At 45.6% G+C, this 22,390-nt stretch overlaps 13 non-coding genes across 13 annotated transcripts; all 13 read right to left on the bottom strand.

Moving 5' to 3' along the window:
* Nucleotides 1-345: 345 nt before the first annotated feature.
* trnag-ccc (transfer RNA glycine (anticodon CCC)) lies at nucleotides 346-416 on the bottom strand. The gene has a single exon. It is a non-coding gene; the product is annotated as a tRNA-Gly (tRNA).
* A 1,404-nt stretch (nucleotides 417-1,820) lies between these two features.
* On the bottom strand, nucleotides 1,821-1,891 carry trnag-ccc (transfer RNA glycine (anticodon CCC)). The gene has a single exon. It is a non-coding gene; the product is annotated as a tRNA-Gly (tRNA).
* A 1,404-nt stretch (nucleotides 1,892-3,295) lies between these two features.
* On the bottom strand, nucleotides 3,296-3,366 carry trnag-ccc (transfer RNA glycine (anticodon CCC)). The gene has a single exon. It is a non-coding gene; the product is annotated as a tRNA-Gly (tRNA).
* Nucleotides 3,367-6,241: 2,875 nt separating this feature from the next.
* Nucleotides 6,242-6,312, bottom strand: trnag-ccc (transfer RNA glycine (anticodon CCC)). Its single transcript has one exon. It is a non-coding gene; the product is annotated as a tRNA-Gly (tRNA).
* A 1,401-nt stretch (nucleotides 6,313-7,713) lies between these two features.
* On the bottom strand, nucleotides 7,714-7,784 carry trnag-ccc (transfer RNA glycine (anticodon CCC)). The gene has a single exon. It is a non-coding gene; the product is annotated as a tRNA-Gly (tRNA).
* Nucleotides 7,785-9,186: 1,402 nt separating this feature from the next.
* Nucleotides 9,187-9,257, bottom strand: trnag-ccc (transfer RNA glycine (anticodon CCC)). Its single transcript has one exon. It is a non-coding gene; the product is annotated as a tRNA-Gly (tRNA).
* Nucleotides 9,258-10,658: 1,401 nt separating this feature from the next.
* trnag-ccc (transfer RNA glycine (anticodon CCC)) lies at nucleotides 10,659-10,729 on the bottom strand. Its single transcript has one exon. It is a non-coding gene; the product is annotated as a tRNA-Gly (tRNA).
* Nucleotides 10,730-12,132: 1,403 nt separating this feature from the next.
* Nucleotides 12,133-12,203, bottom strand: trnag-ccc (transfer RNA glycine (anticodon CCC)). Its single transcript has one exon. It is a non-coding gene; the product is annotated as a tRNA-Gly (tRNA).
* Nucleotides 12,204-13,607: 1,404 nt separating this feature from the next.
* On the bottom strand, nucleotides 13,608-13,678 carry trnag-ccc (transfer RNA glycine (anticodon CCC)). Its single transcript has one exon. It is a non-coding gene; the product is annotated as a tRNA-Gly (tRNA).
* A 1,403-nt stretch (nucleotides 13,679-15,081) lies between these two features.
* trnag-ccc (transfer RNA glycine (anticodon CCC)) lies at nucleotides 15,082-15,152 on the bottom strand. The gene has a single exon. It is a non-coding gene; the product is annotated as a tRNA-Gly (tRNA).
* Nucleotides 15,153-18,029: 2,877 nt separating this feature from the next.
* Nucleotides 18,030-18,100, bottom strand: trnag-ccc (transfer RNA glycine (anticodon CCC)). Its single transcript has one exon. It is a non-coding gene; the product is annotated as a tRNA-Gly (tRNA).
* Nucleotides 18,101-19,502: 1,402 nt separating this feature from the next.
* trnag-ccc (transfer RNA glycine (anticodon CCC)) lies at nucleotides 19,503-19,573 on the bottom strand. Its single transcript has one exon. It is a non-coding gene; the product is annotated as a tRNA-Gly (tRNA).
* A 1,403-nt stretch (nucleotides 19,574-20,976) lies between these two features.
* On the bottom strand, nucleotides 20,977-21,047 carry trnar-ccg (transfer RNA arginine (anticodon CCG)). Its single transcript has one exon. It is a non-coding gene; the product is annotated as a tRNA-Arg (tRNA).
* Between the last annotated feature and the right edge of the window lie 1,343 nt (nucleotides 21,048-22,390).

Genomic DNA, 22,390 nt, shown 5'->3' with positions numbered 1-22,390 from the left:
AGGAAACGGTACCGCCGCTCCTTTCTGCTCCTCCTTATTAAACTGCCGCCCAGACTTGCTCCCGCTCTTTCAACACCCGCTCATCTCTGCTGCCGTGCTGCAAACAGCCATCCTGTGTGTTCTCGCTTTTTAAATTGCCGCTTCCCTCTGCTCGTGCTATTTGAAAAATAACTCAAATCCTTTACTCCCTCACGTTACAAGCGATCCTCACTGCTCCCGCTCTTTATACCGAAGGATATCTGTGCCCACGCTCATTTAACAGCCGCTCCTCTCTGTGTGCGCTCTTGAAACAGTCGGGAAGTTTAATTTTTAAACACGCCCTTTCTGAAATACTTCCATAAACACTGCATTGGCCGGGAATCGAACCCGGGTCTCCCGCGTGGGAGGCGAGAATTCTACCACTGAACCACCAATGCCCACATTACGAGCACATTCAAGTTTAAAGATAGTGCAATTAGTGTTTAATTTTTGTTAATAAAAGGCGAAGAACAACAAAGCACCTCATATTCTGAAGATAGAAACATAGAAACTTAGAAAGTAGGTGCAGGAGTAGGCCATTCGTCCCTTCCAGCCAGCACCACCATTCAATATGATCATGGCTGAGCATGCAACTTCACTTCCCCTTCCTGATTTCTCTCCATGCCCTTTGATCACTTTAGCCGTAAGGGCCATATCTCACTCTCTTTTGAGTATATATATCCAACTGGCTTCCACATCTTTCTGTGGCACAGAATTCCACAGGTTCGCAATGATCTGAGTGAAGAAGATTCTCCTCGTGTCGGTCCTAAATGGTTTACACTTTATCCTTAGACAGTGACCGCTGGTGCTGGGCTTCCTTTATTCGGAATGCGGGAACCTTTTTACGCCATCAAACCTGTCCATTCCCGACCAAATTTTAAATGTTTCTATGAGCTCCCCTCTCATTCTTCTAAATTCCAGCGAGTATAAGCCTAGTCGATCCAGTCTTTCTTCATGTCAGTCCTGCCATCCCTGGAATCAATCTGGTGAATATTCGCTACACTCCCTCAAAAGCAAGAATGTCCTTCCTCAGATTAGATGATCATAACTGCACACAATACTCAAGGTCTGGTCTCAGCAAGGTGCTGTACAAGTCTCCATGCTCCGATACCCTAATCTCCTAGCTATGAAGGCCAGCATGACACTTGGCTGCCTTTACTGCATGCTGTACCTGTATGTATGAATGACTTCAACGACTGATGTACCAAAATACCCAGGTCTCAATACCCCTCCGCTTTTACAAATCGGTCAACATTCAGATAACATTCTACCTTCAAGGTTTTGCCACCAAAGTGGATAACCTCACACTTATCTTCATTACATGGCATCTGCCATCCACCGAATCTGTCCAATTCCGCTGCAGCCTCCTAGCAGCTCGCAATGCAACCCAGCTTGGTGTGATTTGCAAAGTTGGAGATATTACATTGATGGAATTATTGAAAATCGCCACAGCTCGAGGAAACGGTCCCGCCGCTCCTTTCTGCTCCTCCTTATTAAAATGCCGCCCAGACTTGCTCCCGCTCTTTCAACACCCGCTCATTTCTGCTGCCGTGCTGCAAACAGCCACTCCTGTGTGTTCTCGCTTTTTAAATTGCCGCTTCCCTCTGCTCGTGCTGTTTGAAAAATAACTCAAATCCTTTGGTCCCTCACGTTACAAGCGATCCTCACTGCTCCCGCTCTTTATACCGAAGGATATCTGTGCCCCCGCTCATTTAACAGCCGCTCCTCTCTGTGTCCGCTCTTGAAACAGTCGGGAAGTTTAATTTTTAAATACAGGCTTTCTGAAATACTTCCATAAACACTGCATTGGCCAGGAATCGAACCCGGGTCTCCCGCGTGGGAGGCGAGAATTCTACCCCTGAACCACCAATGCTCACATTACGAGCACATTCAAGTTTAAAGATAGTGCAATTAGTGTTTAATTTTTGTTAATAAAAGGCGAAGAACAACAAAGCACCTCATATTCTGAAGATAGAAACATAGAAACTTAGAAAGTAGGTGCAGGAGTAGGCCATTCGTCCCTTCCAGCCAGCACCACCATTCAATATGATCATGGCTGAGCATGCAACTTCACTTCCCCTTCCTGATTTCTCTCCATGCCCCTTGATCACTTTAGCCGTAAGGGCCATATCTCACTCTCTTTTGAGTATATCTATCCAACTGGCTTCCACATCTTTCTGTGGCACAGAATTCCACAGGTTCACAATGATCTGAGTGAAGAAGATTCTCCTCGTGTCGGTCCTAAATGGTTTACACTTTATCCTTAGACAGTGACCGCTGGTGCTGGGCTTCCTTTATTCGGAATGCGGGAACCTTTTTACGCCATCAAACCTGTCCATTCCCGACCAAATTTTAAATGTTTCTATGAGCTCCCCTCTCATTCTTCTAAATTCCAGCGAGTATAAGCCTAGTCGATCCAGTCTTTCTTCATGTCAGTCCTGCCATCCCTGGAATCAATCTGGTGAATATTCGCTACACTCCCTCAAAAGCAAGAATGTCCTTCCTCAGATTAGATGATCATAACTGCACACAATACTCAAGGTCTGGTCTCAGCAAGGTGCTGTACAAGTCTCCATGCTCCGATACCCTAATCTCCTAGCTATGAAGGCCAGCATGACACTTGGCTGCCTTTACTGCATGCTGTACCTGTATGTATGAATGACTTCAACGACTGATGTACCAAAATACCCAGGTCTCAATACCCCTCCGCTTTTACAAATCGGTCAACATTCAGATAACATTCTACCTTCAAGGTTTTGCCACCAAAGTGGATAACCTCACACTTATCTTCATTATATGGCATCTGCCATCCACCGAATCTGTCCAATTCCGCTGCAGCCTCCTAGCAGCTCGCAATGCAACCCAGCTTGGTGTGATTTGCAAAGTTGGAGATATTACATTGATGGAATTATTGAAAATCGCCACAGCTCGAGGAAACGGTCCCGCCGCTCCTTTCTGCTCCTCCTTATTAAAATGCCGCCCAGACTTGCTCCCGCTCTTTCAACACCCGCTCATCTCTGCTGCCGTGCTGCAAACAGCCACTCCTGTGTGTTCTCGCTTTTTAAATTGCCGCTTCCCTCTGCTCGTGCTGTTTGAAAAATAACTCAAATCCTTTGGTCCCTCACGTTACAAGCGATCCTCACTGCTCCCGCTCTTTATACCGAAGGATATCTGTGCCCCCGCTCATTTAACAGCCGCTCCTCTCTGTGTCCGCTCTTGAAACAGTCGGGAAGTTTAATTTTGAAATACACGCTTTTTGAAATACTTCCATAAACACTGCATTGGCCGGGAATCGAACCCGGGTCTCCCGCGTGGGAGGCGAGAACTCTACCCCTGAACCACCAATGCTGACATTACGAGCACATTCAAGTTTAAAGATAGTGCAATTAGTGTTTAATTTTTGCTAATAAAAGGCGAAGAACAACAAATCACCTCATATTCTGAAGATAGAAACATAGAAACTTAGAAATTGGTGCAGGAGTAGGCCATTCGTCCCTTCCAGCCAGCACCACCATTCAATATGATCATGGCTGAGCATGCAACTTCACTTCCCCTTCCTGATTTCTCTCCATGCCCCTTGATCACTTTAGCCCTAAGGGCCATATCTCACTCTCTTTTGAGTATATCTATCCAACTGGCTTCCACATCTTTCTGTGGTACAGAATTCCACAGGTTCACAATGATCTGAGTGAAGAAGATTCTCCTCGTGTCGGTCCTAAATGGTTTACACTTTATCCTTAGACAGTGACCGCTGGTACTGGGCTTCCTTTATTCGGACTGCGGGAACCTTTTTACGCCATCAAACCTGTCCATTCCCGACCAAATTTTAAATGTTTCTATGAGCTCCCCTCTCATTCTTCTAAATTCCAGCGAGTATAAGCCTAGTCGATCCAGTCTTTCTTCATGTCAGTCCTGCCATCCCTGGAATCAATCTGGTGAATATTCGCTACACTCCCTCAAAAGCAAGAATGTCCTTCCTCAGATTAGATGATCATAACTGCACACAATACTCAAGGTCTGGTCTCAGCAAGGTGCTGTACAAGTCTCCATGCTCCGATACCCTAATCTCCTCGCTATGAAGGCCAGCATGACATTTGGCTTCCTTTACTGCATGCTGTACCTGTATGTATGAATGACTTCAACGACTGATGTACCAAAATACCCAGGTCTCAATACCCCTCCACTTTTACAAATCGGTCAACATTCAGATAACATTCTACCTTCAAGGCTTTGCCACCAAAGTGGATAAACTCACACTTATCTTCATTATATTGCATCTGCCATCCACCTAATCTGTCCAATTCCGCTGCAGCCTCCTAGCAGCTCGCACTGCAACCCAGCTTGGTGTGATTTGTAAAGTTGGAGATATTACATTGATGGAATTATTGAAAATCGCCACAGCTCGAGGAAACGGTACCGCCGCTCCTTTCTGCTCCTTCTTATTAAACTGCCGCCCAGACTTGCTCCCGCTCTTTCAACACCCTCTCATCTCTGCTTACGTGCTGCAAACAGCCACTCCTGTGCGTCTCGCTTTTTAAATTGCCGCTTCCCTCTGCTCGTGCTATTTGAAAAATAACTCAAATCCCTTTACTCCCTCACGTTACAAGCGATCCTCACTGCTCCCGCTCTTTCTACCGAAGGATATCTGCGCCCCCGCTCATTTAACAGCCGTTCCTCTCTGTGAACGCTCTTGAAACAGTCGGGAAGTTTAATTTTTAAATGCACGCCTTCTGAAATACTTCCATAAACACTGCATTGGCCGGGAATCGAACCGAGTCTCCCGCGTGGGAGGCGAGAATTCTACCCCTGAACCACCAATGCTCACATTACGAGCACATTCAAGTTTAAAGATAGTGCAATTAGTGTTTAATTTTTGTTTATAAAAGGCGAAGAACAACGAAGCACCTCATATTCTGAAGATAGAAACATAGAAACTTAGAAAGTAGGTGCAGGAGTAGGCCATTCGTCCCTTCCAGCCAGCACCACCATTCAATATGATCATGGCTGAGCATGCAACTTCACTTCCCCTTCCTGATTTCTCTCCATGCCCATTGATCACTTTAGCCGTAAGGGCCATATCTCACTCTCTTTTGAGTATATCTATCCAACTGGCTTCCACATCTTTCTGTGGTACAGAATTCCACAGGTTCACAATGATCTGAGTGAAGAAGATTCTCCTCGTGTCGGTCCTAAATGGTTTACACTTTATCCTTAGACAGTGACCGCTGGTACTGGGCTTCATTTATTCGGACTGCGGGAACCTTTTTACGCCGTCAAACCTGTCCATTCCCGACCTAATTTTAAATGTTTCTATGAGCTCTCCTCTCATTCTTCTAAATTCCAGCGAGTATAAGCCTAGTCGATCCAGTCTTTCTTCATGTCAGTCCTGCCATCCCTGGAATCAATCTGGTGAATATTCGCTACACTCCCTCAAAAGCAAGAATGTCCTTCCTCAGATTAGATGATCATAACTGCACACAATACTCAAGGTCTGGTCTCAGCAAGGTGCTGTACAAGTCTCCATGCTCCGATATCCTAATCTCCTCGCTATGAAGGCCAGCATGACATTTGGCTTCCTTTACTGCATGCTGTACCTGTATGTATGAATGACTTCAACGACTGATGTACCAAAATACCCAGGTCTCAATACCCCTCCACTTTTACAAATCGGTCAACATTCAGATAACATTCTACCTTCAAGGCTTTGCCACCAAAGTGGATAAACTCACACTTATCTTCATTATATGGCATCTGCCATCCACCTAATCTGTCCAATTCCGCTGCAGCCTCCTAGCAGCTCGCAATGCAACCCAGCTTGGTGTGATTTGTAAAGTTGGAGATATTACATTGATGGAATTATTGAAAATCGCCACAGCTCGAGGAAACGGTACCGCCGCTCCTTTCTGCTCCTTCTTATTAAACTGCCGCCCAGACTTGCTCCCGCTCTTTCAACACCCGCTCATCTCTGCTTACGTGCTGCAAACAGCCACTCCTGTGCGTCTCGCTTTTTAAATTGCCGCTTCCCTCTGCTCGTGCTATTTGAAAAATAACTCAAATCCTTTACTCCCTCACGTTACAAGCGATCCTCACTGCTCCCGCTCTTTATACCGAAGGATATCTGTGCCCACGCTCATTTAACAGCCGCTCCTCTCTGTGTCCGCTTTGAAACAGTCGGGAAGTTTAATTTTTAAATACACGCTTTCTGAAATACTTCCATAAACACTGCATTGGCCGGGAATCGAACCCGGGTCACCCGCGTGGGAAGCGAGAACTCTACCCCTGAACCACCAATGCTCACATTACGAGCACATTCAAGTTTAAAGATAGTGCAATTAGTGTTTAATTTTTGCTAATAAAAGGCGAAGAACAACAAATCACCTCATATTCTGAAGATAGAAACATAGAAACTTAGAAATTGGTGCAGGAGTAGGCCATTCGTCCCTTCCAGCCAGCACCACCATTCAATATGATCATGGCTGAGCATGCAACTTCACTTCCCCTTCCTGATTTCTCTCCATGCCCCTTGATCACTTTAGCCCTAAGGGCCATATCTCACTCTCTTTTGAGTATATCTATCCAACTGGCTTCCACATCTTTCTGTGGTACAGAATTCCACAGGTCACATTGATCTGAGTGAAGAAGATTCTCCTCGTGTCGGTCCTAAATGGTTTACACTTTATCCTTAGACAGTGACCGCTGGTACTAGGCTTCCTTTATTCGGACTGCGGGAACCTTTTTACGCCATCAAACCTGTCCATTCCCGACCAAATTTTAAATGTTTCTTGGATCTCCCCTCTCATTCTTCCAAATTCCAGCGAGTATAAGCCTAGTCGATCCAGTCTTTCTTCATGTCAGTCCTGCCATCCCTGGAATCAATCTGGTGAATATTCGCTACACTCCCTCAAAAGCAAGAATGTCCTTCCTCAGATTAGATGATCATAACTGCACACAATACTCAAGGTCTGGTCTCAGCAAGGTGCTGTACAAGTCGCCATGCTCCGATACCCTAATCTCCTCGCTATCAAGGCCAGCATGACATTTGGCTTCCTTTACTGCATGCTGTACCTGTATGTATGAATGACTTCAACGACTGATGTACCAAAATACCCAGGTCTCAATACCCCTCCGCTTTTACAAATCGGTCAACATTCAGATAACATTCTACCTTCAAGGTTTTGCCACCAAAGTGGATAAACTCACACTTATCTTCATTATATGGCATCTGCCATCCACCTAATCTGTCCAATTCCGCTGCAGCCTCCGAGCAGCTCGCACTGCAACCCAGCTTGGTGTGATTTGCAAAGTTGGAGATGTTACATTGATGGAATTATTGAAAATCGCCACAGCTCGAGGAAACGGTCCCGCCGCTCCTTTCTGCTCCTCCTTATTAAACTGCCGCCCAGACTTGCTCCCGCTCTTTCAACACCCGCTCATCTCTGCTGCCGTGCTGCAACAGCCACTCCTGTGTGTTCTCGCTTTTTAAATTGCCGCTTCCCTCTGCTCGTGCTATTTGAAAAATAACTCAAATCCTTTACTCCCTCACGTTACAAGCGATCCTCACTGCTCCCGCTCTTTATCCCGAAGGATATCTGTGCCCACGCTCATTTAACAGCGGCTCCTCTCTGTGTCCGCTCTTGAAACAGTCGGGAAGTTTAATTTTTAAATACACGCTTTCTGAAATACTTCCATAAACACTGCATTGGCCGGGAATCGAACCCGGGTCTCCCGCGTGGGAGGCGAGAACTCAACCCCTGACCCACCAATGCTCACATTACGAGCACATTCAAGTTTAAAGATAGTGCAATTAGTGTTTAATTTTTGCTAATAAAAGGCGAAGAACAACAAAGCATCTCATATTCTGAAGATAGAAACATAGAAACTTAGAAATTGGTGCAGGAGTAGGCCATTCGTCCCTTCCAGCCAGCACCACCATTCAATATGATCATGGCTGAGCATGCAACTTCACTTCTCCTTCCTGATTTCTCTCCATGCCCCTTGATCACTTTAGTCGTAAGGGCCATATCTCACTCTCTTTTGAGTATATCTATCCAACTGGCTTCCACATCTTTCTGTGGTACAGAATTCCACAGGTTCACAATGATCTGAGTGAAGATGATTCTCCTCGTGTCGGTTCTAAATGGTTTACACTTTATCCTTAGACAGTCACCGCTGGTACTGGGCTTCCTTTATTCGGACTGCGGGAACCTTTTTACGCCATCAAACCTGTCCATTCCCGACCAAATTTTAAATGTTTCTATGAGCTCCCCTCTCATTCTTCTAAATTCCAGCGAGTGTAAGCCGAGTCGATCCAGTCTTTCTTCATGCAGTCCTGACATCCCTGGAATCAATCTGGTGAATATTCGCTACACTACCTCAACAGCAAGAATGTCCTTCCTCAGATTAGATAATCATAACTGCACACAATACTCAAGGTCTGGTCTCAGCAAGGTGCTGTACAAGTCTCCATGCTCCGATACCCTAATCTCCTCGCTATGAAGGCCAGCATGACATTTGGCTTCCTTTACTGCATGCTGTACCTGTATGTATGAATGACTTCAACGACCGATGTAACAAAATACCCAGGTCTCAATACCCCTCCGCTTTTACAAATCGGTCAACATTCAGATAACATTCTACCTTCAAGGTTTTGCAACCAAAGTGGATAAACTCACACTTATCTTCATTATATGGCATCTGCCATCCACCTAATCTGTCCAATTCCTCTGCAGCCTCCGAGCAGCTCGCACTGCAACCCAGCTTGGTGTGATTTGCAAAGTTGGAGATGTTACATTGATGGAATTATTGAAAATCGCCACAGCTCGAGGAAACGGTACCGCCGCTCCTTTCTGCTTCTCCTTATTAAACTGCCGCCCAGACTTGCTCCCGCTCTTTCAACACCCGCTCATCTCTGCTGCCGTGCTGCAAACAGCCACTCCTGTGTGTTCTCGCTTTTTAAATTGCCGCTTCCCTCTGCTCGTGCTATTTGAAAAATAACTCAAATCCTTTGCTCCCTCACGTTACAAGCGATCCTCACTGCTCCCGCTCTTTATACCGAAGGATATCTGTGCCCCCGCTCATTTAACAGCCGCTCCTCTCTGTGCACGCTCTTGAAACAGTCGGGAAGTTTAATTTTTGAATACACGCTTTCTGAAATACTTCCATAAACACTGCATTGGCCGAGAATCGAACCCGGGTCTCCCGCGTGGGAGGCGAGAACTCTACCCCTGAACAACCAATGCTCACATTTCGAGCACATTCAAGTTTAAAGATAGTGCAATTAGTGTTTAATTTTTGCTAATAAAAGGCGAAGAACAACAAATCACCTCATATTCTGAAGATAGAAACATAGAAACTTAGAAATTGGTGCAGGAGTAGGCCATTCGTCCCTTCCAGCCAGCACCACCATTCAATATGATCATGGCTGAGCATGCAACTTCACTTCCCCTTCCTGATTTCTCTCCATGCCCCTTGATCACTTTAGCCGTAAGGGCCATATCTCACTCTCTTTTGAGTATATCTATCCAACTGGCTTCCACATCTTTCTGTGGTACAGAATTCCACAGGTTCACATTGATCTGAGTGAAGAAGATTCTCCTCGTGTCGGTCCTAAATGGTTTACACTTTATCCTTAGACAGTGACCGCTGGTACTGGGCTTCCTTTATTCGGACTGCGGGAACCTTTTTACGCCATCAAACCTGTCCATTCCCGACCAAATTTTAAATGTTTCTTGGAGCTCCCCTCTCATTCTTCTAAATTCCAGCGAGTATAAGCCTAGTCGATCCAGTCTTTCTTCATGTCAGTCCTGCCACCCCTGGAATCAATCTGGTGAATATTCGCTACACTCCCTCAAAAGCAAGAATGTCCTTCCTCAGATTAGATGATCATAACTGCACACAATACTCAAGGTCTGGTCTCAGCAAGGTGCTGTACAAGTCTCCATGCTCCGATACCCTAATCTCCTCGCTATCAAGGCCAGCATGACATTTGGCTTCCTTTACTGCATGCTGTACCTGTATGTATGAATGACGTCAAAGACTGATGTACCAAAATACCCAGGTCTCAATACCCCTCCGCTTTTACAAATCGGTCAACATTCAGATAACATTCTACCTTCAAGGTTTTGCCACCAAAGTTGATAAACTCACACTTATCTTCATTATATCGCATCTGCCATCCACCTAATCTGTCCAATTCCGCTGCAGCCTCCGAGCAGCTCGCACTGCAACCCAGCTTGGTGTGATTTGCAAAGTTGGAGATATTACATTGATGGAATTATTGAAAATCGCCACAGCTGGAGGAAACGGTACCGCCGCTCCTTTCTGCTCCTCCTTATTAAACTGCCGCCCAGACTTGCTCCCGCTCTTTCAACACCCGCTCATCTCTGCTGCCGTGCTGCAAACAGCCATCCTGTGTGTTCTCGCTTTTTAAATTGCCGCTTCCCTCTGCTCGTGCTATTTGAAAAATAACTCAAATCCTTTACTCCCTCACGTTACAAGCGATCCTCACTGCTCCCGCTCTTTATACCGAAGGATATCTGTGCCCCCGCTCATTTAACAGCCGCTCCTCTCTGTGTACGCTTTGAAACAGTCGGGAAGTTTAATTTTTAAATACACGCTTTCTGAAATACTTCCATAAACACTGCATTGGCCGGGAATCGAACCCGGGTCACCCGCGTGGGAAGCGAGAACTCTACCCCTGAACCACCAATGCTCACATTACGAGCACATTCAAGTTTAAAGATAGTGCAATTAGTGTTTAATTTTTGCTAATAAAAGGCGAAGAACAACAAATCACCTCATATTCTGAAGATAGAAACATAGAAACTTAGAAATTGGTGCAGGAGTAGGCCATTCGTCCCTTCCAGCCAGCACCACCATTCAATATGATCATGGCTGAGCATGCAACTTCACTTCCCCTTCCTGATTTCTCTCCATGCCCCTTGATCACTTTAGCCCTAAGGGCCATATCTCACTCTCTTTTGAGTATATCTATCCAACTGGCTTCCACATCTTTCTGTGGTACAGAATTCCACAGGTTCACATTGATCTGAGTGAAGAAGATTCTCCTCGTGTCGGTCCTAAATGGTTTACACTTTATCCTTAGACAGTGACCGCTGGTACTAGGCTTCCTTTATTCGGACTGCGGGAACCTTTTTACGCCATCAAACCTGTCCATTCCCGACCAAATTTTAAATGTTTCTTGGATCTCCCCTCTCATTCTTCTAAATTCCAGCGAGTATAAGCCTAGTCGATCCAGTCTTTCTTCATGTCAGCCCTGCCATCCCTGGAATCAATCTGGTGAATATTCGCTACACTCCCTCAAAAGCAAGAATGTCCTTCCTCAGATTAGATGATCATAACTGCACACAATACTCAAGGTCTGGTCTCAGCAAGGTGCTGTACAAGTCTCCATGCTCCGATACCCTAATCTCCTCGCTATCAAGGCCAGCATGACATTTGGCTTCCTTTACTGCATGCTGTACCTGTATGTATGAATGACTTCAACGACTGATGTACCAAAATACCCAGGTCTCAATACCCCTCCGCTTTTACAAATCGGTCAACATTCAGATAACATTCTACCTTCAAGGTTTTGCCACCAAAGTGGATAAACTCACACTTATCTTCATTATATGGCATCTGCCATCCACCTAATCTGTCCAATTCCGCTGCAGCCTCCGAGCAGCTCGCACTGCAACCCAGCTTGGTGTGATTTGCAAAGTTGGAGATATTACATTGATGGAATTATTGAAAATCGCCACAGCTCGAGGAAACGGTACCGCCGCTCCTTTCTGCTCCTCCTTATTAAACTGCCGCCCAGACTTGCTCCCGCTCTTTCAACACCCGCTCATCTCTGCTGCCGTGCTGCAAACAGCCACTCCTGTGTGTTCTCGCTTTTTAAATTGCCGCTTCCCTCTGCTCGTGCTGTTTGAAAAATAACTCAAATCCTTTGGTCCCTCACGTTACAAGCGATCCTCACTGCTCCCGCTCTTTATACCGAAGGATATCTGTGCCCCCGCTCATTTAACAGCCGCTCCTCTCTGTGTCCGCTCTTGAAACAGTCGGGAAGTTTAATTTTTAAATACAGGCTTTCTGAAATACTTCCATAAACACTGCATTGGCCAGGAATCGAACCCGGGTCTCCCGCGTGGGAGGCGAGAATTCTACCCCTGAACCACCAATGCTCACATTACGAGCACATTCAAGTTTAAAGATAGTGCAATTAGTGTTTAATTTTTGTTAATAAAAGGCGAAGAACAACAAAGCACCTCATATTCTGAAGATAGAAACATAGAAACTTAGAAAGTAGGTGCAGGAGTAGGCCATTCGTCCCTTCCAGCCAGCACCACCATTCAATATGATCATGGCTGAGCATGCAACTTCACTTCCCCTTCCTGATTTCTCTCCTTGCCCCTTGATCACTTTAGCCGTAAGGGCCATATCTCACTCTCTTTTGAGTATATCTATCCAACTGGCTTCCACATCTTTCTGTGGCACAGAATTCCACAGGTTCACAATGATCTGAGTGAAGAAGATTCTCCTCGTGTCGGTCCTAAATGGTTTACACTTTATCCTTAGACAGTGACCGCTGGTGCTGGGCTTCCTTTATTCGGAATGTGGGAACCTTTTTACGCCATCAAACCTGTCCATTCCCGACCAAATTTTAAATGTTTCTATGAGCTCCCCTCTCATTCTTCTAAATTCCAGCGAGTATAAGCCTAGTCGATCCAGTCTTTCTTCATGTCAGTCCTGCCATCCCTGGAATCAATCTGGTGAATATTCGCTACACTCCCTCAAAAGCAAGAATGTCCTTCCTCAGATTAGATGATCATAACTGCACACAATACTCAAGGTCTGGTCTCAGCAAGGTGCTGTACAAGTCTCCATGCTCCGATACCCTAATCTCCTCGCTATGAAGGCCAGCATGACATTTGGCTTCCTTTACTGCATGCTGTACCTGTATGTATGAATGACTTCAACGACTGATGTACCAAAATACCCAGGTCTCAATACCCCTCCGCTTTTACAAATCGGTCAACATTCAGATAACATTCTACCTTCAAGGTTTTGCCACCAAAGTGGATAACCTCACACTTATCTTCATTATATGGCATCTGTCATCCACCGAATCTGTCCAATTCCGCTGCAGCCTCCTAGCAGCTCGCAATGCAACCCAGCTTGGTGTGATTTGCAAAGTTGGAGATATTACATTGATGGAATTATTGAAAATCGCCACAGGTCGAGGAAACGGTACCGCCGCTCCTTTCTGCTCCTTCTTATTAAACTGCCGCCCAGACTTGCTCCCGCTCTTTCAACACCCGCTCATCTCTGCTTACGTGCTGCAAACAGCCACTCCTGTGCGTCTCGCTTTTTAAATTGCCGCTTCCCTCTGCTCGTGCTATTTGAAAAATAACTCAAATCCCTTTACTCCCTCACGTTACAAGCGATCCTCACTGCTCCCGCTCTTTGTGCCGAAGGATATCTGCGCCCCCGCTCATTTAACAGCCGCTCCTCTCTGTGTCCGCTCTTGAAACAGTCGGGAAGTTTAATTTTTAAATACACGCTTTCTGAAATATTTCCACAAACACTGCATTGGCCGGGAATCGAACCCGTGTCTCTCGCGTGGGAGGCGAGAATTCTACCACTGAACCGCCAATGCTCACATTGCGAGCACATTCAAGTTTAAAGATAGTGCAATTAGTGTTTAATTTTTGTTAATAAAAGGCGAAGAACAACAAAGCACCTCATATTCTGAAGATAGAAACATAGAAACTTAGAAAGTAGGTGCAGGAGTAGGCCATTCGTCCCTTCCAGCCAGCACCACCATTCAAAATGATCATGGCTGAGCATGCAACTTCACTTCCCCTTCCTGATTTCTCTCCATGCCCCTTGTTCACTTTAACCGTAAGGGCCATATCTCACTGTCTTTTGAGTATATCTATCCAACTGGCTTCCACATCTTTCTGTGGTACAGAATTCCACAGGTTCACAATGATCTGAGTGAAGAAGATTCTCCTCGTGTCGGTCCTAAATGGTTTACACTTTATCCTTAGACAGTGACCGCTGGTACTGGGCTTCCTTTATTCGGACTGCGGGAACCTTTTTACGCCATCAAACCTGTCCATTCCCGACCAAATTTTAAATGTTTCTATGAGCTCCCCTCTCATTCTTCTAAATTCCAGCGAGTATAAGCCTAGTCGATCCAGTCTTTCTTCATGTCAGTCCTGCCATCCCTGGAATCAATCTGGTGAATATTCGCTACACTCCCTCAAAAGCAAGAATGTCCTTCCTCAGATTAGATGATCATAACTAAACACAATACTCAAGGTCTGGTCTCAGCAAGGTGCTGTACAAGTCTCCATGCTCCGATTCCCTAATCTCCTCGCTATGAAGGCCAGCATGACATTTGGCTTCCTTTACTGCATGCTGTACCTGTATGTATGAATGACTTCAACGACTGATGTACCAAAATACCCAGGTCTCAATACCCCTCCACTTTTACAAATCGGTCAACATTCAGATAACATTCTACCTTCAAGGCTTTGCCACCAAAGTGGATAAACTCACACTTATCTTCATTATATGGCATCTGCCATCCACCTAATCTGTCCAATTCCGCTGCAGCCTCCTAGCAGCTCGCACTGCAACCCAGCTTGGTGTGATTTGTAAAGTTGGAGATATTACATTGATGGAATTATTGAAAATCGCCACAGCTCGAGGAAACGGTACCGCCGCTCCTTTCTGCTCCTTCTTATTAAACTGCCGCCCAGACTTGCTCCCGCTCTTTCAACACCCGCTCATCTCTGCTTACGTGCTGCAAACAGCCACTCCTGTGCGTCTCGCTTTTTAAATTGCCGCTTCCCTCTGCTCGTGCTATTTGAAAAATAACTCAAATCCTTTACTCCCTCACGTTACAAGCGATCCTCACTGCTCCCGCTCTTTGTGCCGAAGGATATCTGCGCCCCCGCTCATTTAACAGCCGCTCCTCTCTGTGTCCGCTCTTGAAACAGTCGGGAAGTTTAATTTTTAAATACACGCTTTCTGAAATATTTCCATAAACACTGCATTGGGCCGGAATCGAACCCGTGTCTCTCGCGTGGGAGGCGAGAATTCTACCACTGAACCGCCAATGCTCACATTGCGAGCACATTCAAGTTTAAAGATAGTGCAATTAGTGTTTAATTTTTGTTAATAAAAGGCGAAGAACAACAAAGCACCTCATATTCTGAAGATAGAAACATAGAAACTTAGAAAGTAGGTGCAGGAGTAGGCCATTCGTCCCTTCCAGCCAGCACCACCATTCAATATGATCATGGCTGAGCATGCAACTTCACTTCCCCTTCCTGATTTCTCTCCATGCCCATTGATCACTTTAGCCGTAAGGGCCATATCTCACTCTCTTTTGAGTATATCTATCCAACTGGCTTCCACATCTTTCTGTGGTACAGAATTCCACAGGTTCACAATGATCTGAGTGAAGAAGATTCTCCTCGTGTCGGTCCTAAATGGTTTACACTTTATCCTTAGACAGTGACCGCAGGTACTGGGCTTCCTTTATTCGGACTGCGGGAACCTTTTTACGCCATCAAACCTGTCCATTCCCGACCAAATTTTAAATGTTTCTATGAGCTCCCCTCTCATTCTTCTAAATTCCAGCGAGTATAAGCCTAGTCGATCCAGTCTTTCTTCATGTCAGTCCTGCCATCCCTGGAATCAATCTGGTGAATATTCGCTACACTCCCTCAAAAGCAAGAATGTCCTTCCTCAGATTAGATGATCATAACTGCACACAATACTCAAGGTCTGGTCTCAGCAAGGTGCTGTACAATTCTCCATGCTCCGATACACTAATCTCCTCGCTATGAAGGCCAGCATGACATTTGGCTTCCTTTACTGCATGCTGTACCTGTATGTATGAATGACTTCAACGACTGATGTACCAAAATACCCAGGTCTCAATACCCCTCCACTTTTACAAATCAGTCAACATTCAGATAACATTCTACCTTCAAGGTTTTGCCACCAAAGTGGATAAACTCATACTTATCTTCATTATATGGCATCTGCCATCCACCTAATCTGTCCAATTCCGCTGCAGCCTCCTAGCAGCTCGCACTGCAACCCAGCTTGGTGTGATTTGTAAAGTTGGAGATATTACATTGATGGAATTATTGAAAATCGCCACAGCTCGAGGAAACGGTACCGCCGCTCCTTTCTGCTCCTCCTTATTAAACTGCCGCCCAGACTTGCTCCCGCTCTTTCAACACCCGCTCATCTCTGCTGCCGTGCTGCAAACAGCCACTCCTGTGTGTCTCGCTTTTTAAATTGCCGCTTCCCTCTGCTCGTGCTATTTGAAAAATAACTCAAATCCTTCAATCCCTCACGTGAAAAGCGATCTTCACTGCTCCCGCTCTTTGTGCCGAAGGATATCTGCGCCCCCGCTCATTTAACAGCCGCTCCTCTCTGTGTCCGCTCTTGAAACAGTCGGGAAGTTTAATTTTTAAATACACGCTTTCGGAAATACTTCCATAAACACTGCATTTGCAGGGAATCAAACCCGGGTCTCCCGCGTGGGAGGCGAGAATTGTACCCCTGAACCACCAATGCTCACATTACGAGCACATTCAAGTTTAAAGATAGTGCAATTAGTGTTTAATTTTTGTTAATAAAAGGCGAAGAACAACAAAGCACCTCATATTCTGAAGATAGAAACATAGAAACTTAGAAAGTAGGTGCAGGAGTAGGCCATTCGTCCCTTCCAGCCAGCACCACCATTCAAAATGATCATGGCTGAGCATGCAACTTCACTTCCCCTTCCTGATTTCTCTCCATGCCCCTTGATCACTTTAGCCGTAAGGGCCATATCTCACTGTCTTTTGAGTATATCTATCCAACTGGCTTCCACATCTTTCTGTGGTACATAATTCCACAGGTTCACAATGATCTGAGTGAAGAAGATTCTCCTCGTGTCGGTCCTAAATGGTTTACACTTTATCCTTAGACAGTGACCGCTGGTACTGGGCTTCCTTTATTCGGACTGCGGGAACCTTTTTACGCCATCAAACCTGTCCATTCCCGACCAAATTTTAAATGTTTCTATGAGCTCCCCTCTCATTCTTCTAAATTCCAGCGAGTATAAGCCTAGTCGATCCAGTCTTTCTTCATGTCAGTCCTGCCATCCCTGGAATCAATCTGGTGAATATTCGCTACACTCCCTCAAAAGCAAGAATGTCCTTCCTCAGATTAGATGATCATAACTGCACACAATACTCAAGGTCTGGTCTCAGCAAGGTGCTGTACAAGTCTCCATGCTCCGATACCCTAATCTCCTCGCTATGAAGGCCAGCATGACATTTGGCTTCCTTTACTGCATGCTGTACCTGTATGTATGAATGACTTCAACAACTGATGTACCAAAATACCCAGGTCTCAATACCCCTCCACTTTTACAAATCGGTCAACATTCAGATAACATTCTACCTTCAAGGCTTTGCCACCAAAGTGGATAAACTCACACTTATCTTCATTATATGGCATCTGCCATCCACCTAATCTGTCCAATTCCGCTGCAGCCTCCTAGCAGCTCGCACTGCAACCCAGCTTGGTGTGATTTGTAAAGTTGGAGATATTACATTGATGGAATTATTGAAAATCGCCACAGCTCGAGGAAACGGTACCGCCGCTCCTTTCTGCTCCTTCTTATTAAACCGCCGCCCAGACTTGCTCCCGCTCTTTCAACACCCGCTCATCTCTGCTTACGTGCTGCAAACAGCCACTCCTGTGCGTCTCGCTTTTTAAATTGCCGCTTCCCTCTGCTCGTGCTATTTGAAAAATAACTCAAATCCTTTACTCCCTCACGTTACAAGCGATCCTCACTGCTCCCGCTCTTTGTGCCGAAGGATATCTGCGCCCCCGCTCATTTAACAGCCGCTCCTCTCTGTGTCCGCTCTTGAAACAGTCGGGAAGTTTAATTTTTAAATACACGCTTTCTGAAATATTTCCATAAACACTGCATTGGCCGGGAATCGAACCCGTGTCTCTCGCGTGGGAGGCGAGAATTCTACCACTGAACCGCCAATGCTCACATTGCGAGTACATTCAAGTTTAAAGATAGTGCAATTAGTGTTTATTTTTTGTTAATAAAAGGCGAAGAACAACAAAGCACCTCATATTCTGAAGATAGATACATATAAGCTTAGAAGTTGGTGCAGGAGTAAGCCATTCGTCCCTTCCAGCCAGCACCACCATTCAATATGATCATGGCTGAGCATGCAACTTCACTTCCCCTTCCTGATTTCTTTCCATGCCCCTTGATCACTTTAGCCGTAAGGGCCATATCTCACTGTCTTTTGAGTATATCTATCCAACTGGCTTCCACATCTTTCTGTGGTACAGAATTCCACAGGTTCACAATGATCTGAGTGACGAAGATTCTCCTCGTGTCGGTCCTAAATGGTTTACACTTTATCCTTAGACAGTGACCGCTGGTACTGGGCTTCCTTTATTCGGACTGCGGGAACCTTTTTACGCCATCAAACCTGTCCATTCCCGACCAAATTTTAAATGTTTCTATGAGCTCCCCTCTCATTCTTCTAAATTCCAGCGAGTATAAGCCTAGTCGATCCAGTCTTTCTTCATGTCAGTCCTGCCATCCCTGGAATCAATCTGGTGAATATTCGCTACACTCCCTCAAAAGCAAGAATGTCCTTCCTCAGATTAGATGATCATAACTGCACACAATACTCAAGGTCTGGTCTCAGCAAGGTGCTGTAAAAGTCTCCATGCTCCGATACCCTAATCTCCTCGCTATGATGGCCAGTATGACATTTGGCTTCCTTTACTGCATGCTGTACCTGTATGTATGAATGACTTCAACGACTGATGTACCAAAATACCCAGGTCTCAATACCCCTCCACTTTTACAAATCGGTCAACATTCAGATAACATTCTACCTTCAAGGCTTTGCCACCAAAGTGGATAAACTCACACTTATCTTCATTATATGGCATCTGCCATCCACCTAATCTGTCCAATTCCGCTGCAGCCTCCTAGCAGCTCGCACTGCAACCCAGCTTGGTGTGATTTGTAAAGTTGGAGATATTACATTGATGGAATTATTGAAAATCGCCACAGCTCGAGGAAACGGTACCGCCGCTCCTTTCTGCTCCTTCTTATTAAACTGCCGCCCAGACTTGCTCCCGCTCTTTCAACACCCGCTCATCTCTGCTTCCGTGCTGCAAACAGCCACTCCTGTGCGTCTCGCTTTTTAAATTGCCGCTTCCCTCTGCTCGTGCTATTTGAAAAATAACTCAAATCCTTTACTCCCTCACGTTACAAGCGATCCTCACTGCTCCCGCTCTTTGTGCCGAAGGATATCTGCGCCCCCGCTCATTTAACAGCCGCTCCTCTCTGTGTCCGCTCTTGAAACAGTCGGGAAGTTTAATTTTTAAATACACGCTTTCTGAAATACTTCCATAAACACTGCATTGGCCGGGAATCGAACCCGTGTCTCCCGCGTGGGAGGCGAGAATTCTACCTCTGAGCCACCAATGCTCACATTACGAGCACATTCAAGTTTAAAGATAGTGCAATTAGTGTTTAATTTTTGTTAATAAAAGGCGAAGAACAACAAAGCACCTCATATTCTGAAGATAGATACATATAAGCTTAGAAGTTGGTGCAGGAGTAGGCCATTCGTCCCTTCCAGCCAGCACCACCATTCAATATGATCATGGCTGAGCATGCAACTTCACTTCCCCTTCCTGATTTCTTTCCATGCCCCTTGATCACTTTAGCTGTAAGGGCCATATCTCACTGTCTTTTGAGTATATCTATCCAACTGGCTTCCACATCTCTCTGTGGTACAGAATTCCACAGGTTCACAATGATCTGAGTGACGAAGATTCTCCTCGTGTCGGTCCTAAATGGTTTACACTTTATCCTTAGACAGTGACCGCTGGTACTGGGCTTCCTTTATTCGGACTGCAGGAACCTTTTTACGCCATCAAACCTGTCCATTCCCGACCAAATTTTAAATGTTTCTATGAGCTCCCCTCTCATTCTTCTAAATTCCAGCGAGTATAAGCCTAGTCGATCCAGTCTTTCTTCATGTCAGTCCTGCCATCCCTGGAATCAATCTGGTGAATATTCGCTACACTCCCTCAAAAGCAAGAATGTCCTTCCTCAGATTAGATGATCATAACTGCACACAATACTCAAGGTCTGGTCTCAGCAAGGTGCTGTACAAGTCTCCATGCTCCGATACCCTAATCTCCTCGCTATGAAGGCCAGCATGACATTTGGCTTCCTTTACTGCATGCTGTACCTGTATGTATGAATGACTTCAACGACTGATGTACCAAAATACCCAGGTCTCAATACCCCTCCACTTTTACAAATCGGTCAACATTCAGATAACATTCTACCTTCAAGGCTTTGCCACCAAAGTGGATGAACTCACACTTATCTTCATTATATGGCATCTGCCATCCACCTAATCTGTCCAATTCCGCTGCAGCCTCCTAGCAGCTCGCACTGCAACCCAGCTTGGTGTGATTTGCAAAGTTGGAGATATTACATTGATGGAATTATTGAAAATCGCCACAGCTCGAGGAAACGGTACCGCCGCTCCTTTCTGCTCCTTCTTATTAAACTGCCGCCCAGACTTGCTCCCGCTCTTTCAACACCCGCATCATCTCTGCTTACGTGCTGCAAACAGCCACTCCTGTGCGTCTCGCTTTTTAAATTGCCGCTTCCCTCTGCTCGTGCTATTTGAAAAATAACTCAAATCCTTTACTCCTTCACGTTACAAGCGATCCTCACTGCTCCCGCTCTTTGTGCCGAAGGATATCTGCGCCCCCGCTCATTTAACAGCCGCTCCTCTCTGTGTCCGCTCTTGAAACAGTCGGGAAGTTTAATTTTTAAATACACGCTTTCTGAAATACTTCCATAAACACTGCATTTGCCGGGAATCGAACCCGGGTCTCCCGCGTCGGAGGCGAGAATTGTACCCCTGAACCACCAATGCTCACATTACGAGCACATTCAAGTTTAAAGATAGTGCAATTAGTGTTTAATTTTTGTTAATAAAAGGCGAAGAACAACAAAGCACCTCATATTCTGAAGATAGAAACATAGAAACTTAGAAAGTAGGTGCAGGAGTAGGCCATTGGTCCCTTCCAGCCAGCACCACCATTCAAAATGATCATGGCTGAGCATGCAACTTCACTTCCCCTTCCTGATTTCTCTCCATGCCCCTTGATCACTTTAGCCGTCAGGGCCATATCTCACTGTCTTTTGAGTATATCTATCCAACTGGCTTCCACATCTTTCTGTGGTACAGAATTCCACAGGTTCACAATGATCTGAGTGAAGAAGATTCTCCTCGTGTCGGTCCTAAATGGTTTACACTTTATCCTTAGACAGTGACCGCTGGTACTGGGCTTCCTTTATTCGGACTGCGGGAACCTTTTTACGCCATCAAACCTGTCCATTCCCGACCAAATTTTAAATGTTTCTATGAGCTCCCCTCTCATTCTTCTAAATTCCAACGAGTATAAGCCTAGTCGATCCAGTCTTTCTTCATGTCAGTCCTGCCATCCCTGGAATCAATCTGGTGAATATTCGCTACACTCCCTCAAAAGAAAGAATGTCCTTCCTCAGATTAGATGATCATAACTGCACACAATACTCAAGGTCTGGTCTCAGCAAGGTGCTGTACAAGTCTCCATGCTCCGATACCCTAATCTCCTCGCTATGAAGGCCAGCATGACATTTGGCTTCCTTTACTGCATGCTGTACCTGTATGTATGAATGACTTCAACGACTGATGTACCAAAATACCCAGGTCTCAATACCCCTCCACTTTTACAAATCGGTCAACATTCAGATAACATTCTACCTTCAAGGCTTTGCCACCAAAGTGGATAAACTCACACTTATCTTCATTATATGGCATCTGCCATCCACCTAATCTGTCCAATTCCGCTGCAGCCTCCTAGCAGCTCGCACTGCAACCCAGCTTGGTGTGATTTGTAAAGTTGGAGATATTACATTGATGGAATTATTGAAAATCGCCACAGCTCGAGGAAACGGTACCGCCGCTCCTTTCTGCTCCTTCTTATTAAATTGCCGCCCAGACTTGCTCCCGCTCTTTCAACACCCGCTCATCTCTGCTTTCGTGCTGCAAACAGCCACTCCTGTGCGTCTCGCTTTTTAAATTGCCGCTTCCCTCTGCTCGTGCTATTTGAAAAATAACTCAAATCCTTTACTCCCTCACGTTACAAGCGATCCTCACTGCTCCCGCTCTTTTTGCCGAAGGATATCTGCGCCCCCGCTCATTTAACAGCCGCTCCTCTCTGTGTCCGCTCT

The sequence above is a fragment of the Pristiophorus japonicus genome, chromosome 25, assembly GCF_044704955.1.
Source record: "Pristiophorus japonicus isolate sPriJap1 chromosome 25, sPriJap1.hap1, whole genome shotgun sequence".
Lineage (NCBI taxonomy): Eukaryota > Metazoa > Chordata > Chondrichthyes > Pristiophoridae > Pristiophorus > Pristiophorus japonicus.
Note: the sequence above shows the minus strand (reverse complement) of the source record. Positions and strands in the feature narration are given on the sequence as shown.